Genomic DNA, 5,020 nt, shown 5'->3' with positions numbered 1-5,020 from the left:
AGATAGATAGATAGAGAGATAGTGTGTTACATACACGCAGCCGGAGTCAGGGTACCCTCCCTGAATGCATGCACAGTATAACACTTGTACTGAAAGACAGACACACAGACGCAGTGTATACTGCCGTATATAGTTTGTATACTGTGCTGCATATTACAAGCGTCACCACTGAAGGAAGGTGCTGCATACAACACACACCCCGCACTTGCATTTTTGGTGTCAACCCCCCCCCCCCAATAAAAAAAATACACTTACTATACATATTTACACTTTGTGAAGCGTATTAGCTACAAGGTAAAAAAAGGTAATGTTTGGCTACATGCGTCACTCAAATTGCTGGCAGCTGCACGGGCAACTTTGCTGGCAGAAGGAGGAAAGGCAGCGGAGGAAGATCGAGCAGTATGAGCTTGCTTCTTGGGCGGAGGTGGTCGCACAGAGCTCTGTGCTTTCACCAGGTGTTCCCGCCAGGTTACCGGGTTGTGGCTTTTTAAATGGGTGCTCATGCAACTTGTTCCAAGTTTGTTTTGGTTTTTGCCTCGTTTCAAGTGTTGAGCACACAGTTTGCAGATGACCAGTGTTGTCATCATCATCACTATGGACATTAAAAAATGCCCACACGGGCGAACATCCAACTGGGCCGAAAGGTGCTCTGGAGCTGGTGGTCGTGGAGGGGGTGGCGGTTGTTGAGGCATAGCTGTGGTGACAGACAGCCTCCGACGATGAATGACTATGACTTGCCTTACTGGTACGTGAAGAATGCAGAGTGATATTTTGCAGGGTGTCAAGCAAAGCAGTATCAGTTTGTTTTTAGCTGCAGACCCAAGAACAAAAAGCGCTGCTGTTGGTGCTGGGCATCCATTATTACAACACCATGAACAAGAGGTAGTGGAGTACATGACCCAGCCTGGGTTAAGTGATTGTACCCCCTCTTCATTCCGGTCCTAGACCCAGGCCTTACAGGTGTCCCAAACAGTCCATGATACACCTGTTCCTCCTAGTTCTTCATCAGTAAAGTCTCAGGTATAGCAGTATGTAGAGGAGTCTCAACGAGGTGTTGGAGAGGCGGAGCTACAAGCATTCCTTCAAGATGCTCAGTTGTTTCACCCATCTGACGAAGAGAATCAGTTCACAGGCACTTACTTTTCACCAGAACACTCTGAGCCAGACCAGCCAATTCAAAGTGGCTCCAAAAGGCCGCTGGTTCTTTTCGGCACATACAGGGAAACTGTCTCTTCTGCTGATGATGATGATGATGATGTCCTTGATCGTCATGGGGCGAGCAAGGAGATCATAATAGGCAGGAAGAAAAGGAGGAGGAGGTTGTAGAGCGCCCTCAAAGGGGGAGAGGGGAAAAGAGGGTAAAAGCTGCCCACACTCTGCATTCTTCATGTACCAGTGAGGCAAGTCATAGTCTTCCATCGTCGGAAGCTGCCTGTCACCACAGCTATGCCTCAACAACCGCGGACCGCCACCACGACCACCAGCTCCAGAGCACCTTTCCGCCCAGTTGGATGTTCGCCTGTGTGGGCATTTTTTAATGTCCATAGTGATGATGATGACAACACTGGTCATCTGCAAACTGTGCGCTCAACACTTGAAACGAGGCAAAAACCAAAACAAACTTGGAACAAGTTGCATGAGCACCCAGTAACCTGGTGGGAACACCTGGTGAAAGCACAGAGCTCTGTGTGAACACCTCCGCCCAAGAAGCAAGCTCAAACTGCTCGATCTTCTTCCGCTGCCTTTCCTCCTTCTGCCACCAAAGTTACCCGTGCTGCTGCCAGGAATTTGAGTGTGGCATGTAGGCGATCATTACCTTTTTCAGGCTGCACTAGTGTTGAGCAGCAGCTCCAACGCAGATCGGCTGCTGCCTGTGGCGTTGCTAGCAGTCAGGACCAGGCATCATTGCCATCCCCCACAACTTCTACCCCATCATCCAATGTTCCTGTGGTTAGCATTAGCAGCATCCAACCTTCCATCCCCCAGATGCTGGAGCGCAAGAGGAAATATGTCCCAAATGACCCCAAAACAAAGCTGATCAATGCGGCAATTGCACAGCTGATAGCATCAGAGCTCCTCCTATACCAGCTGGTGGACTCCAATGTGTTCCGTTATGCATTTCTCTGCAGGAACCCACACTACGTTATGCCTAAGCGACAGTATTTTGCACAAAAATGTGTTCCTGCTTTGCATTGGTTGCTGGAGCAAGCATGGACTGGGAAGATATATTTCCTATACAGCTTACTGGGTAACTTTGGTGGCAACAGGGGAAGATGCATGTGCAGCAAGGCCTGCATACCTACCTCCGCCCAGAGCACATCGCCATGCAATTTCCACCTCATACTCCACTTCCACCTCCTTCTTTGACTCTTGTGCCTTAAACTATTCTTCCAGGGACACTTTGCAGTGGAGACCCAGCACCTATTCGGCAGCATATGTTTACCGCCAGCAGGATCATGCAGTTTGCTATTTCGGTGCACAATTCCGACGTTGCCACGCAGTCCTGAGGTTGCGAAGCCTGTGTTCCCTCTGCTACAGGGGCGCAGCCATTCTAAGTGCCTTATGGGAGCAGGAGGACATATGGCTAACTCCCAACAGACTTCAGCCAGACAAGGTCATGTGTGACAATGGGGCCAATCCGCTGGCAGCCCTGCGCTGTGGGGAAGTCACACACGTACCTTGCCTGGCTCACGTCATGAACCTTATAGTACAGCGTTTCCTTAGAAATTATCCAGGCCTCCATCCGCTGTTACTGAAGGTAAGAAAGTTGTCAGTGCGATTCCGCCAGTCGTACACAGCCAGTGCCAGATTGGTGAATTCACAGCGAAATCTGAACCTGCCAGTGCACCAGTCAATTTGTGATGTGGCCACACTTTGGAATTCCACCTTTTACATGCTGCAGCGGTTGGCTGATCAACAGAAAGCTGTGGTGGATTACGTGGCAGAGTCTGTTCGTTTGAGACGTATACCTACACTACCTTTCTTCAGCCCTGCGGAGTGGCTGCAAATGTAGGACTTGTGCACTGTATTGTCACCTTTTGAAGAGGCCACCAGGATGATCAACAGAGATCAGGCCTGTGGCAGTGACACCATCCCCATCATATGTCTGCTGGAACAGATGATGGTGGATCTCGGACACAACACAGAGTGGACGCCGCATTAAGAGACGTTTCAAACATCATCTCTGACATGCGTGCCTACTAGACATAGTGCACCACAAATCCAGGAAGAGGAGGTGGGAAGAGGATGAGGTGGACATTGCAGGCATGGGAGAAGGGGAGGAAGGGACAGAGGTGGATATTGAGGGTACATGGCATCCATCCACCCAAACACAAGGCGGCATGTTCCGTGGATGGCAAGACCAGGAGGAGGATGAGGAGGATGACCCTGTGCTGCTGTTCAACCCACAGGAGTCTTGGTACAGAATTACCTCAGCTGTGAGTAGTTTAAGCCACATGACAGGCTTCATGCAAGAGTGCAAAGCCAAAGATACACACATTGAACACATTAAATCTAAGACTGATGACTGAAAGGGTCTGAGACACTCCATTTTGTTGCCTGAGACACTCCATTTTGTTTCAGTTTTTAGTTATGAGAGCTTAGTTATGAGAACTAAGTGTATTTAGACTATATGTGTATAGACCTGATGTTCTGCCAAGATGAGTGTCCTTGTTAATTCTGCTAAACTCAGATAATGTCGATTGTTTATTAATAACAAGGTGTTTTGTATGTGTCTGAAATTATGTCGCTAAATATTCTCATTTAGGATACATATATATTAGTGAATTTCCATTCCGTTCTAATAAATGAGCATGCGCAACGGCATATTGTTATGGTATATAAACTAATGTTTGTTATAATAAAGTTGAAGATTACTTGATACCATACGAGTGTATGCGTCGTTGACCAATTCTTCCCAGGCGCCTGTTCTGATGCACTGAGAGATACTGGGATGGTGAGAGATCACAGAGGAATAGAGCAAAGAAACCTGCAGATCCTTTCAACAACTACTGGATTGCTGCATTACTGGATCCACGTTATAAGCCTGAGATACAACAACTCATCTTGCCCCAATACAGGGGAACTAAAATGAAGCACTACCAAGAAGTGCTTGTAAGGGACTTGTGCTCAGCCTTTCCAGCTGCCAGCAGCAGCAGGGATCCCCATGGCAGTTCCATCAGCCATGGGAGCCAAACAACTGATTTAAGCAGCGGTACAGGTTGGCATGTGCGGCAGAAGGACTCTAAACCAAACTATGCAGTCTTTTTTTCAGTAGAAGCAAGCTGCCAGTCGTACAACAATTGCCAATGACACCGAGCAGCGGTAGTCAGTCATGGTTGTTATGCACGCGGGTGTGGACCCACTGTGCCACTGACTGGGTATGCTCCGGAGGGGCGTTAATAAGCCGCTACCTGGTCTTCACTAGAGCCTCTGATGGTGAGGATAGGCTTGGGCCGCAGGGTAGCTGCCAGGTGCCACTCCAGAGCAACCCCCAGGTCAGTGGCAGATGACCAGAAGGGTCAGGGTACTCGGTGCAAGCACTGAGGGGCTTGCGTGGCCAAAAGGGTGATGATGGCAATCAGACAAAGTCCAGAAACAAGATCGGAGGTCAGGGTCAGGCCGCAATCAGGCAAAGGTCCAAAAACGTAATCCGAGGTCAGGGTCAGGCAGCAAACAGGCAAAGTCCAAGGGCAAGTAAACAAGGTCCTGTACACAGTAAAGCAAACAGAGGAAACACCTTTGCACTAGGAGTTACACAGAGTAAAACCTTGAGATTGCTCAGGCAACTTCCTATAGTAGGAGGTGCCTTTAAATACCTGCAGCGATCCAGCTATAGGCTGTAGAAACAGAGGGTGTGTATGTGTTACCTCATAGATTAAGAGAGAAACACCCACGCCAGCTCAAACACCAGAGCAAGTCTCCAGCAGGGAGGAAACTCTGGCATGGAACACAGGTAGTGGGGTTACTCTACGTGAAAGATAGGACCCGGCGCCCGTGCCTGCAATTAGGAGCAGCGGCG

This window comes from Pyxicephalus adspersus, chromosome 2, assembly GCF_032062135.1.
Source record: "Pyxicephalus adspersus chromosome 2, UCB_Pads_2.0, whole genome shotgun sequence".
NCBI lineage: Eukaryota > Metazoa > Chordata > Amphibia > Anura > Pyxicephalidae > Pyxicephalus > Pyxicephalus adspersus.
This window is presented reverse-complemented; position numbering follows the sequence as displayed.